A 13,768-nucleotide genomic window follows, 5' to 3' on the forward strand; every position below is an offset into this window, starting at 1 on the left:
TAGCTGGCCCCCTCTTCACCCTGTGTTCTGCAGCATCTGGCATCCAAGGAGCCCACTGAGGTAAGCATCTCCTCAGCAAAAGACCCAGAGCACCCGGAAACATGAGTAGCTGTCAGCTGCAGTCAAGTCCAGACTCTGGAACCTAACAAACCTTTGACCTTCATATCCCAGTGCAGGAAAGGGCCTCACAGCAGATGTACTTAATACCACAGAGTGTGTACTTGACCAAGGTGGCTCAGAAGGTAAGGGTGCCGGCCACCAAACCTGACAACTTGAGTTTGATCCCTCATGGTGGAAGGAGAGAACCAACTCCTGCCAAGTTGTTCTCTGACACATGCATGCTAGAGCATGGGTGCCATCACACATGCAAGCCATATACACACATAAATAAGGTAATAAAAAAAATTAAGGCAGGGTTTTATACTGTACACCTATAACACCAGCACTCAGAGGCAGAGGCAAGAGCATCACAGCTTGGATTACCGATATTCGTGTTAATTATTTTTACTATAAAAACAATACACCATGTACTCATGCTAAAAACATGGGGGCGATGTAGCTCACTCGGCAGATTGCTTGCCTACCACACACAAATCCCTGGGCTCGACCCCCAGCATGAAATAAACCATTCGAGGTTGCGCACGCCTGTAATCCCAACAGTCGGGAGAGGCGGGCAGAAGGATCAGATCAAGGCCAGCCTCAGCTACACAGCAGCTTCAAGACCAGCCTGGCATACATGAGACTCTGTCTCAAAAAAAAAAAAAAGAAAAATGCCAAAAAGCATAAAGATACAACTTCCTAGAGCACAAAATCCAGAGATGACCACAGAAATAACCTTTATAGAATTTTTCCTGCGTATAAGCATTTCTCAACAAATTTACAATGTAATGCACACACAATCTTGTAGCGGTGACCCATTCTTTTCTCCTCACTTGTATTATGAAAACAATACCCAGAAATAGAGAGTCTTTGTGCACAGCAAGGACAGAAAGCTGGGTGGAACTGGAGAGAATAAGAGTAGCTGAGCAATAAGTTATCCCCTCCAGAACCAGCATGGAGCTTCAGCCAAATGCTTCCCACCTGCTCCTCCCACCCCACCACCACTGCCCAGAAAGCAAGGACCCTGCAGGCCAGACAGCAGAGGGCTGACAGAATGCCGACAATCATGACTCAAGGGGAGTCTGATGTGTCAGGCTGACATGAACTGTATGCCCTCAGGGGAAGGGCTCCCACTGTGACCATGATTTGAGGCCAAGGGGTTCCCCAAGTGGGAGAGGAGGCCAAGGTGGACAGGAGGCTCTGGTAGATGTGCCTGCAAGTCATGCAGAGAGCCCAGGGACTCCACCTCTGTGGGTTGATACCCATGCTGGGTGGGCTTTACAGTGATGCAGCTGCCTGTGAGTCACTCAGGCTCCTGGACATAGCCCAATAAATCCAAGTTAAAGGAGGTGGGGGGAGAAAGGAAGGAGGAGGAGAGGAAAAGGAAAAGACAGGAGAAAGGGGGGAGGGGGGAGGTAGAGAGGGAAGGACAACCGAGGCCCAGGCCAAGTGACTTTCCCAAGCAGCAGGAATAAGAACAGAATTGAACATTCCAGTCCCATCTGGGGACCAGAAGACCAAAGTCTCAGAGCTCTGATGTCACAGCACTGAAGCCCCCAGTAAGATGTCAGAGCCCACATCTAATATGATCCCTCCCATCAAAAGTATTTATTTACTGGGGCTGGAGAGATGGCTCAGTGGTTAAGAGCACACACATACTGCTCTTACAAAGGACCTGAATTCCATTGCCAGCATCCATGCCAGGCGACTCACAACTGCCTGTAGCTCCAGGTCCAAGGGATCCATGCCCTGGTCAGACCTCACTCACATGCACATATCCACACATAGACACACACATAACTAAAAATAAATCTTTTTAAATATTTATTTACTAAGGGCTTGGGGCACAGGGACAGAAACAAAAGCCATCCCTAGGCACTAGACCAAGCAGTTTGACAGGGAAGGGAAGTTGGAGCGTCATCTGGCTCCAAGACAAGGGCTCCGGCTGTAACCAAAACCCGGAAATAGTACTGGCCCTGCAGGGTCTGCGGGAGTCCAGCTTCCTGAGCAATTCTGGCAGGGAAAGACTGTGATTTAAAAAGCAGTTCTACTTCTGATGTGCTAGAAGCAACAGCCAAAAACAGCCCTGGAGAAGGAGTTACACTTTCACTTGAGGAGTTTTGTTTGGAAGGAGAGGGGAATGAGGGTGTGCGCCTCCCCCCCCCCCACAAGGCAACTCCAGAGCCTCCACCAAGCAGCTGTTCCTGACACAGGGAATTCTATTTCCATCTCTACTTAGCATAATTATCTTTCCCAAAAAACCCGGTGTTCTCCACAGGGACTCCAGCAGCATCCAGATGCCCAGAGGACTTCTACAGAGGGGCAGAAGCAGGCCCACCACGGCCCACCTCCCAGGAGCCCTCACACAGTGCCAGGCCCTTTCATTCAGAGGTTTCAAGAGGAAAATCCTCCTCGGCCAGGCAAGGCTGAGACTCCCTCAGCAATCACACTAACTGACCAGGCAGGCCTCGAACAGGCCAGGCAGGTCTCCGCCCTGAGTCTCCTCTTTATAACGATGGAAAAACTTTTATGACAGGAACTAAGTTTGAGAACTTTCTGAGTTGCAAAGTGTGAAGGCCCTGGGCTCACATACCAAGCATATGGGGCAGCTCACCAGCTCTCTAAGGGTCTCTGCAGAGTTTCCTCTATTTAAGGCCAAACTCGGCCCACCAACCAAGGGAGCTGACTAGACTCTCAACAGCATTGTGACTTTACACACAGACCTTGCACACTGACCTCATCATTCAACATCTCCTGGGGCAATGAATACACAAACTGTCAGGCAGTGTTCACCACTCAGGCCCAGGAACAGAGGGGACAGAACACAGGTTCAGGCAGTGTGAGGCCCTCAGCTCACAGCAGGGCAGCCTGGCACGCTTTTTCCACGCATCCATGCCAGGCTGAGCTTCACCTTCATGCATGGAGCTCATGCATGAGAAAGTGGGTGGGTGAGGAGAAAGGAGAAGAGCCAGGGAAGGGTGGTGGATACGTGAGGAACAGAACGCTTTTATTTCTTAAACCTAGAAATGGCTGCCACAAAATACCTAGCTGCATTCATACATACATGCACGTGTGTTCATATGCACATACAACTCCCCCACAATACACACACTGGATTTCAAACTCGCTGTTTCAACACCATCTGTGGGAGGACATGACCATCTCAGCTAACCGCTTCCTCCACACATCAGTGAACCCTAGCCCTAACCTAGGACATTCATTCCCTCCCTGCTTCCCTACCCAGATCAAGGCTCAAACACGACCTTCTCAGCAAGGCTCCTTGGTCCCTTCCAACCCTCACCTTCCCCTTTTAAGTCTTTCTCTCTTTCTCTCTCTCTCAGAAATCACCTCATCTGACCTACTGCCTGGCTTGAATGGTGTCCCAAAAAACCCATAGCCACCTGGACCTTCAGAATGTGACCTCACTTGTAAATGGGGTCTGTGTAGTTATAACTTAAGTGTATTGGTTAATTTCAAGATTTTTTTTTTTGAGACAGGGTCGCCCTGTAGTCTCAGCTGGCCTGGAACTCTGTATGTAGATCAGGATAGCCTAGATCTTACACTCCTGCCTCTGCCTCCCAAGTGCTGGGATTAAAGACAGCACCACTAGACCTAACCTTTATGTGTGAAATGGAATAGCCCAAAGGCATCTAGACATTTGGCCAAACTTTATCCAGTGTCTGTGAGGGTGTTTCCAGGTAATGACATTTGAACTGGTGGACTGAGTAAAGCAGGCTGACTGCCCAGCCTGAAGTGGGTCCGCCTATCAGATGAACCCAGAACAGAACAGTCTATGTAAAAGAGAAGGTCCCAAACTGACGGCTGGAGTAGCAGACACTGGTCATTTCCGGCTTTTGGACTTGAACTCAGACACTGGCTCTTTAGCTGGGTGTGGTGGTATGCCTTTTAGTCCCAGCACTCAGGAGGCAGAAGCAGGTAGATCTCTGTGAGTTCCAGATCAGCCTGGTCTAAATAGTGAGTTTCAGGCCAGCAAGGGCTACATAGTAAGACCTTGTCTCAAAAACCAAACAAACAAGCTGTCTCTTTGAAGGTCTCCGGGTGTGCCAGCCTTCAGACTGGGACTCCGCCAGTGGTCCTCCTGATTCTCAGGCTGCAGACTCCCATCAGGACTTCCCGTCTCCAGCTTCCTGACTAAGAGCTTGGGATATTTTAGCCTCCACAATGCTTGAGCCAACCCCTTACAGTAACTCCTTTCTCTCACGCTCGCTCTCTCTCTCTCTCTCTCTCTCTCTCTCGCTCTCTCACACTCACACACACACACACACACACACCCACACACACACACACACACACACCCACACACACACACACACACACACCCACACACACACACACACACACACACACACACACACACACACAGAGGCACTGGCTCTGGCTCTCGGGAAGAGCCCTGACACAGTGAGGCTAATCCCTGCACTGACCTGCTAGTTCTGAGTCTCTGCAGAACCCTAACACAGAGACACAGGGGACCGTGCCACTCCAAGCCAGAAACACGGAGGAGCACGAGCAACCACCAGGAGGAGGAAAGAGGAAGGAGCAGAGAGCCCACTGCTGCCACAGGCACTGTTCTGTCACCGCAGCCTTGGGAAACCATCACGCATACCAGGGGAGCCATCAGCTCCCCACCCTCAACAGGACTTGGGCTTCTTCCATTCACTCTAAAATCCCCAACACCAAGTCCAGGGGTGATGCTGAGGAAAAAAACATGCCAGGTGAATTCTGGGTGACAATGATCAGATGATCACCTTAACGAGGCAGGATGCTACCCCCATGCTAGAGGTCCATACTGAGAGGCTAATGCCCTAACTTCCCTCAGAGACAGACAGCCAGGTCAAGAACTAGACGGGAACCTTGTTCATTTGATACATAATACTGAGTGCCTACCAGGTGGCGAGAACTCACTTCTTCCCAGGAGAGTCACTGTAGTAATAATTAACCAGAACATGGTGTGGGGGGCTGGGGGTGGTGGGGGATGCAGGCTGGGCCCTCCTCAATCAGGACTGTGAGCTTGAACAAAGTACCTCACCCCTGGGGTCTCAGTGTCTTTATCTGTCAAAGGCAAGGCAGGTTCAAAGCCAAGTCTACCTGCCCTCTAAGGGCTCAGGAAGGCTCACTTTAATGCCTCTGCTTCTGAGAAGCCTCCCAGACCTCCAGGGCCAGGTGAAGACGGGATTCTCCTGACTTCTACTTAGGGGAACACCTCTGGCACTTACTGCACACTGCTCTGAAGTCTTGTGCCATTCATATTATAAATTTTCACATGCACCATCTAGACTCATGTCACGGCCTATGTGTCTGAAACACTGCAGACTGCCCAGGACCCGCAGCGTCCATAGCCACACTGAGACCCCAAGGAACCACACGCTCACCCACCAAGTGTGGCCTGCAGCAGTAAGGGTTCCTTTCGGCTGCTAGCACCCAGGGTGGTCTGCAGGTCTTGGGTACAGCCTACTCCACATTCAACCTGCAGAACTCAGACATCTGGTTGCAGTAAACCACCAGCAAATGAATTTGGGGCTTTGAATGAAGCTGCCATCACACACACAAACACACACAACACACACAAACACACACAACACACACACACACACACACAGAGTGGTGCAAACACAGGAGATTGGAAAAATAAAACCACCATTGTCCACATCAGGTCAGGGCCACATCATCCTGGGGCCGCATCACGCCAGGGCCAGTGTTGTTAGGACTCTTAGTGTGAGCTCTGGAGACAGGCCTGAGCAGGAAGCCCAGGACCCTGGACAATCATCTCTCTTCCCCTCTGCAGTTCAGCAACCTCGGAGCACAAGGTGACCGTGAGCATGAGGGTTGCCACAGGGTAGTAAATGCCACAAGATTCTCTCATCACAACTGGAAATGGGCAGTGGGGGACAGTGTGCAGGTGGATGGGAAGACACCCAACTCCCTGGAGTCCTGGGCCTGCTCCCTCTTGGTCCTGCAAGCTCGGTGGCTTGGAGAGACCCATCACCTTTCATGGCCTCAATCAGCACCTCAAAACGGGGGTGTGTAGGGAGTGTCACTTTAGGTCCCTCTGCATTCAGCCTCTCTAAAAAAAGTGAAAAGGCCTTTGCACTGGGGGCTTTGGTGAGGAGGTGAGAGGCGGTATAAGACAGACACTTGAGTTTCTCTCCTGCCGAGGCTCTCTGACACACGCACACCTCTGCTCCCATCTGTCTCTGGTGGGTACCGATCTCCTGACCTTGTCCTTTCAATGTTACCATGTCCATTTTCATATGCAGCAAATCAAATGTACAATCACTCACAAGTATTTACTGGGCCAGTAAGATGACTCAGTGGGTAAAGGGGAAAGGTGCTTGCCACCTAAGCTTGACGGCCTGCCTGAGTTCAGTTACCACAACCAATATAAAGGTAGGAGAGAACCAACTCCACAAAGTTGTAACTTGACCTCCACATGTGCGCAGTGGCACATATGCCCACACAAACATCATGCGCCGAAGTGTGAGTGCCCCCCCCCGGCACTCAATAATAAATTAGAATTTAGTAAAAGGAAAGGGTTTAGCAAATAGAATATCTTCAAATTGCTGTGCACTTGCTAGGAATATGCTGAGAACTCTATATATAAACAATACTCCTTTAATCCTTACAACCTCCCTGTGAGGTAGAACCCTGGATTCCCAGTGAGGAACTGAGGCCCAGAGAGAAGAGTAGCTGGCTCCAGTGCCAAGTTTTAATCCTTACAACCTCCCTGTGAGGTAGAACCCAGTGAGGAACTGAGGCCCAGAGAGAAGAGTAGCTGGCTCCAGTGCCAAGGTACGAGGAGCTTGGCCCTCCCCTCGATGAGGGCCATGATGAGGACTGGGCAGGAACTGGGCTCAGTACAGCCAGGCTCCGAAGTCTCTTCCTCACCCAGCTGTCTCACCACCCTCTCCCTGGACTCCCTTGGCAGCAGGTGAAGGGTACAATGGTCCAGTAAGCCAAGGTCCCCTGGGCACAGCCTGTGGAGACAGCCTGGAGCAGTGACTTGCATTATCAGCCTGCTGTCCCAGCCCTGGCCACCTGCTGACTCTGTAACCAGCAAACTGTCGCAATATTCCCACAGCAAGCCAGGAGCCAGGGCAGTGGTCACAGGGCAAGGAGGAAAGCCCACCCCACACAGAAGCTCTCCCAGGCTTCCTAGAAGCACCCACTTCTGCAGACCCGTCCCCACTGGTACTTACACACGCTTAGTTCCTGAGGGAAGCACTTCAGAGAAATACTCAGGTACACGACACCAAAGGTCAAGTGTTCTGGCACCGCCCCACCTGTGGCAGGAGTGGACTAGGACGGCTGGCCCTAGGTGCTTGCTGCCACTGCTGGTGATGCAATGTTCATGCCACTGAGCACAGCAAGGTCTTCCTTGGGCTCTAACAACTATGGGTCCACCCACTTTGAAAGGCTGAGCAACCAGGTGCCGAGACTTCATCAGTAATGAAGGGAACACTCACAAACACAATCGATTTCTTCCACCCAGGAGAATGTCAGCCAATAGGAGATGGGCAGACTAAAACTCTGTCTGAAGTGGTAACCTGCACATCTCCTAGGCACACTATTAGGCACTACTGTAATTTTTTTAAAATATTTTATTTTTATGTGTATGAGTGTATTGCCTGCACATAAGTGCACCCATGTCGTGCAATGCCCACGGAGCTTAGAAGAGGGCATCGGATCCCTTGGAACTGGAGTTACGTGGATAGTTGTTAGCCACCATGTGGGTGCTGGGAATCAAACCTGGGTCCTCTACAAGAGCAGCCCGTGCTCTTCAGATCTCTCCAGCCTCTGCCGCAGTAGTTTAAGTGAATGTAAACATCTCACAAGCCAATTCCACACCTAGAGAAACTCTGACGTACAGATGCGCCTATGAGAAGAGCACGCTTCATAAGCTAGCTCATGTGTCTATCAACGGGAAACCAATTCATGAACTGATACACCTGCAACATGTTCTGTAGTTAACGGAACAGAGCCTAGCGACATGCATGAAGAGAACTCAAGTATTTCCTATGAGCAAAGGTGATGGTGAGGGATCCCTATGATCAGATTTAGGCTGATGACACAAAGCCTTATGGACGTGTCTATGTAGGCTGACAAACAGTTTCAAGATATTTAGCCAACTGCTAAAAACTAGTTACTGCTGAGTCCCAGACAGGGAGGCAGGGCCCAGGAGAGGGGTGTTGGAGTCTTGATGGGTAAAGGCAGAGCAGAGTGCGGTAGAGACACACATACTGCCTGTATCATTTAGGAAAGAGCAACTGGCCTGATTGTAAACTTCGCCACCCAAGCAGGTTCCTCTTCTGTACAGGGACCCAATGAGGTGCAAACCACTGCTGAGCCTCTGATGGCAAACTAGACTGGGATCAATGAGATAAGAGACAGAGTGGGAGGCAGGAGGCTGGGAAACTGTAAAAGGTCTGAGAAACTGCAGACCTGTCCTGCCCTCAACCCACCATCCCTAAAACCACCAGCTCCGGGGCCTTTCTGCACACACCTCCAATGCCAAAAGCAGGATTAAGAGAGAATTCCCTTCCTCAGAAGAGGTCTCCCACCGTCAGAGACTGGGCTTCTTCCAGGCAAGCTAGCGAAAGGGCCTCGCCAAACTCCACCTCCCCGACAGCAGCACCGTGTGCGGTGTGCTGGCCTGTGACGTGGGACAGCCAAGACCAGCAGAGAAGCGGACTCAAAGGAGTCCCTCCACTTCGGCAAGCAGCCCAGGAATCTTTTCCCTCACTCCAAACCCCAGACTGCACCAGTATACAAATCAGACGGCTTTGCCAACAACACGGCGACAACACGGAGAGATAAATCAGAGGTCTCCTGCTAAATACACACTTCTTCCTGCTTGCCAGAGCTGGGGCACTGCTGTGGATCTAAACATTTAATATCTTTTTTGCTTCCTAGTAATAATTAAAACAAACACGGACCCCAACACACACACACACACACACACACACACACACACACACACAAGAACACAAAGAAAACCTTCAGGTAAGCGTGCTCTCCAACATGTGCCCTACCACCCAAGATGCAGAATGCTATCAACCCACACCTTGACACCTTAGAACAAGGATGAGAGGTCACCTCTTCAGGGAAGGAGGGAGCCTCAAGCAGATAGCGGTGACCTGGGTCTGTAGCATGACTGACCAGCAGGGACAGGCTGTAATGGATGTGCTGAGAAGCAGTACAGTGAGGTCCAACAGGTAACGCGGCTGGCTCCTCACAGAATGCACAGCCACCTGGTCAGCTCACCTGCAGCCTGACCAGAGCAAGAGCAAACCACCCGAAGGGCAGAGGTATCATGCGGTCTGGAGCACAGGCCAAAAGCACATTCATGACCATGTCCGGCTTGGACCAGAGGGAGACAACACAAGACAAGCTCATCCCTGGCACCCTAACAGTGTTCACACGAAGAGCTGCCTCGGCTCCACCTGAGTTGGCCTGGTTCTGTTCTGCACAGGCTCCAGCCTCCAGAGCCGGCCACTCTTCACAATGAACACACCATCACCACTTTCCCTAGTAACCGTACACAGGGCAACACACAGAACTGAGGACTAACCCCGCAGGTCTGCTTTAGGACCAGCAATTGGGGTGCAGCCCACTTCAAGGGGAGCCTTCATCCTTTGCCTTCTTTTGGTACTTTCCACTTGAAGGTTCAACGTTCAAACCACCATCTCCCTGAATGGGGTCTGAGGAGCCTGACTAATGATAAGGCCAGGGGGTAGGCACAGAAGCCTTTCAGGTCAGATTCAGACATCTGTCTCTAGCTGGCCACAGAGGCCAAAGGAAGCAACACCGGCTACCGGATGTTTTCTGTCTGCCAGGAGTCAGCATCTCAAGCCCAAGCTCAGGGCTGCAAGGATGAGGGGTGGGAAGGAAAGGTTCCTCTGGGCTCCAGTGTACAGAGGGACAGAGCTCTCCTGACCCAAACAATCTTCCTCAATCAGATTTGACCCGCTCGGTTATAAAACTTATACAACAAAGGGCCCTATCCTCAACAGAGTAAGCAGAGCCCTGCCTGCCCAGAGTCCACAGAAACACGGGCCACAGTGCCCGTGGCACACCAACTCTAAGGGTATTTGCTGGGCACATATATCTATGAACCGCCACTACTCCTGTGCATTGTGGGTAACATGGCCAGCCTCTCAGATCGGCCAGATCCACTCGTCTCTGAACCATTTCTACCTTCTTGCTTTGTGGATCGTGTCATCAACCTCTGGGGTCTGCTGTCAGGATTATGTCCACATTGTGAGAGCTTAACTCTCCAAGAGAGATCGGCTCTACCAGTCCACAGCATGGTGTGTCGTCTGCACCCTCCTGACGTACCACCTCTTCACAAGGAATGAACGAGATTAGCCCGAGAAAAGGCGGCACAGGCAAGCTCTAAAAATACACAAACTAGGCTATCAAAATGTGAAAGAAACCAAAATTAACTCATTATCAAAACACTGAGAACTGGGAAGGGAGAAGGAAACATGACTTTGAAGAGGTGGCACTTTAGAAACACAAATCCCGTGATGTTTTGGACTTCATTTGTTTCAAAGATTAAGATGATGATATTTCAAAGACTTTCACAAAGGAGACATTTCCATGGTTTAAAACTATTTCTTAATTAATATCTTCAGGAACTAAGGAGAACTTTTATACACTGACTGGATCTTAATAAAACTCTCAGAGAAATCCTGGCATCCGTCACAACAAACACTCTCGGAATTTAATTTCCTTTTTCTACACACAACTGACTAATGCTGCCACCACAAGTTAAAATCTGCCTGGAGCGCAAAACTCCGGAGCTAGTAGAAGCCCGGGAGGACTAGGTGGAAACTGGCCTCATACTGGCCCCATCCGTCACCTAACAGTCCCATGCCAAGCTCTGCAGCTTCTACTAGGAGCCAGATTCAGCTCCCGTGTCCTTCGCCCTGCCCCCTCACCTTCGTCTACCTCCTCAGTGCCTCCCTCACAAGGCCCCTCAAACCCAGTATCTTTTCCTTGTCCAACAAATGAATGAAAAATGAGAGAAGTCCAGAAAAATAAGCTAAGGGAGGCACTCCATTCACCTTCGGCTCCTTGCACAGGACCTGCCCTTTCCGGCTTGCAGTTTTGCTCAATGCCTTCCTTTGGGACTCCAGGTCCAGGCCCCAGAATATTCACTGTGTATTCTGGGGACTGCTGTGGGGAGGCAAAAGCTGGACGAATTATTCATAAGGACAAAAATGTACTTTAAAAGCCTTTCTCCCCCAAGGACAATTCCTGCTGGAAGACTTAATCAATCCCATTATCTGGAGTGCCTACAAGGGAAGAGATGCCCCCCCTTCCCTGAGCACCAGAGCTCACAGGTGTGCAGTGCATGACAGCACTGCCCTGATTTTACACACACAGAGCCCCAGCCTCCATGTATGGCTGGGCCCTACACCAGGCCCACCGCACCCCCAAGACTGCCTCCTGTGTCTTCCAGTGTGATGCTCAAACATCCTGGGTCAGAGAGCATCTTACTGTTTATGTGCTGTTCATGTAGGTGGTCTCATTTAATGATCATATTCTCCACAGCTGAGAATTCCTTTTCTGGAAACTGTAGAGATGGCTCAGTGGTTCAGAGAATGCACTGTTCTTGCAAATGGGAGTTCAATTCCCGGCACCCACATCAGGTAGCTCACAAACAGCTCTCCTCCAGGAGATCCAACGCCCTCTTCTGGCCTCCATGGGCACCTGCACTCGCACGCACGCACGCACACACATTCACACATAATTCTTAAAAATAATTCCTTTTCCATCGTTACAAAAGGCTGTTTGGATCCAGTCCTGCTGACACAGAACTGCACCCTCTCCTGGCTTTGCTTTTCTTATCTGTGAACTGAAGACCTTCCCTAGAACCTCAAAAACAGCAGGAGCTCAAATGGTAATTACTATTAGGTACATAATTTTTAATAATTTAACAGCCCTCCATTACAGTCACATTCACCTGTGGAAAACCTACAGACATTCTAAAGACATGACATAATCAATCAAGCCCTTACGTGTTGTGTTGGAGATATCATTTTACCACCAACCTCAGAGGTAACCACCTACTGTGGCTTCCAAGAAACTGACAAAAAAATGTTTTTGAAAGGATTACTGAAAATGATGTGGTCAAACCCAATATGGACTTTGAAAGCTGCAAACAGAGGCCAACAGGAGAGGAACAGTCAGTTATGATAAAATAAGCAGCTCCTCACCTTCCAACACCATGGCTCGATCGTTAACATACTGTTTAGCCCCCCTTACTGCAATTCTGACTGCCCCCAGCACCCGAAAACAATTTCCATTGAGTTCTGATGAAGGGCTGCCCCGGAAGGGAGGGGTAGGGGACATGACTAGGGACCAGGATGGGGTAGAGAGGGTACCCGCGGTTGCGCAAAGCTATTTTTAACGGGCTGCATCCAAGCAGTGTTTATTTACTTTCATTTGAAAGAAAGCGGGATAGCTCAGAAATGCCACATACAGCTCAGCATTCCTCAAGTCAGTGTTAAGAGTGTGTATGTACGGGAGTCAGAAGAAAACCTGTACTGTGCTAGGCGGGACATGTTCTCCAGGGAGACCACCCCCCCACACACACACACGCCCAATTGAGCACCCACTCTGGGCCTGAAGTTAAAAAGCCAGAAAGAACTCAAGTCCACAGATGTAAGTACATCCTAAGCTAGGATAGCCACTTTACAGCAAGGACAGATGGCCAGTCCAGAGCACCGACTGCCCCTGAGAACAGCGCTCCGAGTGTAAACCTAGCACTGGTGGTTTCCCTTTAAAGTCTACTCTTAATTTCTTGAAAGCTGAAACACGAGCTGTTCAGTCTCACAAGGAGGAGTTCAGCCTCCCTGGGAAACCCACTAGGGACTCTGTCAAAAGATCTGGCTATCTCCCATCACACAGGTAAGAACTTGGGGGTCCAGACAGGGAAATGGCTCACCCAAGGTCACGTCCTTGCAAACCTAGCTAGGCTCTCAGGCCCACAGCTGCACATGACTTGACGTACAGGTGTCTTGAATACTAAGTTTACTTGAGAAGTCGGGGAGGCTCATCTGCTCCCTCATCAAGGGGCAACACACTGGACAGGTTGTTCAAATACCTAATCGGTATCTGTAGAAACCTTGTTTTGGAAGTAACCAACCTCAGACCATCAGAGGCCGTGTCTACCCACACCCCACACGTTGAGCCCAGATGCGCAGCGCGTGGGCTCCAGGCAGCTGCTGGCCCGGCCCAGGGAATCTTTCAAACACTAGGGGGCCCGGACTTTTGTTGCACCAAGCTGGGGAACGAGAGGCTGGGTGGGTGAGGGCGCACGCAGGGGTCCCCTGCGGTCCCAGCCCACTCTCCCCGCGACACCCCTGAACATACCGTGCACCCCGCGGTCCGCTCAACTTCCCCAGGACAAATGCAGGGCAGTGAGGTGAACGTGGCAGCGGGGAGGGGCGGTCCTGGAGCCCCGCGACGCAGGAAGCCACGCTCAGCTGCTTCCCCACCCGGTGCGGGGAAGCCACCGGGGGTCCCCAACTCTGGGCTCGGCCTCAACGAGGAGGAGGCCAACCGCCCCCGCCGCCTCCCGGGGTCCCCCGGCCGCCCGGGCCCCACGCTCCGGCCGCCGCCGCCACCACCTGCGCGCTTG

General features: G+C 51.0%; 1 protein-coding gene across 3 annotated transcripts in view; it reads right to left on the reverse strand.

Moving 5' to 3' along the window:
• The window catches only part of Smco4 (single-pass membrane protein with coiled-coil domains 4), a 98,618-nt gene that overhangs the window by 40,183 nt on the left and 44,667 nt on the right, over positions 1 to 13,768 (reverse strand). The window contains exon 1 of one of the 3 annotated variants that reach the window (XM_017795604.2): positions 13,501 to 13,631. The exons of 1 other annotated variant lie outside the window; for it this stretch is intronic. The gene's annotated coding sequence lies outside the window, so the exon portion shown is untranslated. Of the gene's footprint in view, positions 1 to 7,316; positions 7,447 to 13,500; positions 13,632 to 13,768 lie in introns of those variants that run through there. One more of the 3 variants, XM_029558671.1, reaches the window with a different exon arrangement.

Source organism: Nannospalax galili, unplaced genomic scaffold, assembly GCF_000622305.1.
Source record: "Nannospalax galili isolate Female #2095 unplaced genomic scaffold, S.galili_v1.0 scaffold469, whole genome shotgun sequence".
NCBI classification, from domain to species: Eukaryota; Metazoa; Chordata; class Mammalia; order Rodentia; family Spalacidae; genus Nannospalax; species Nannospalax galili.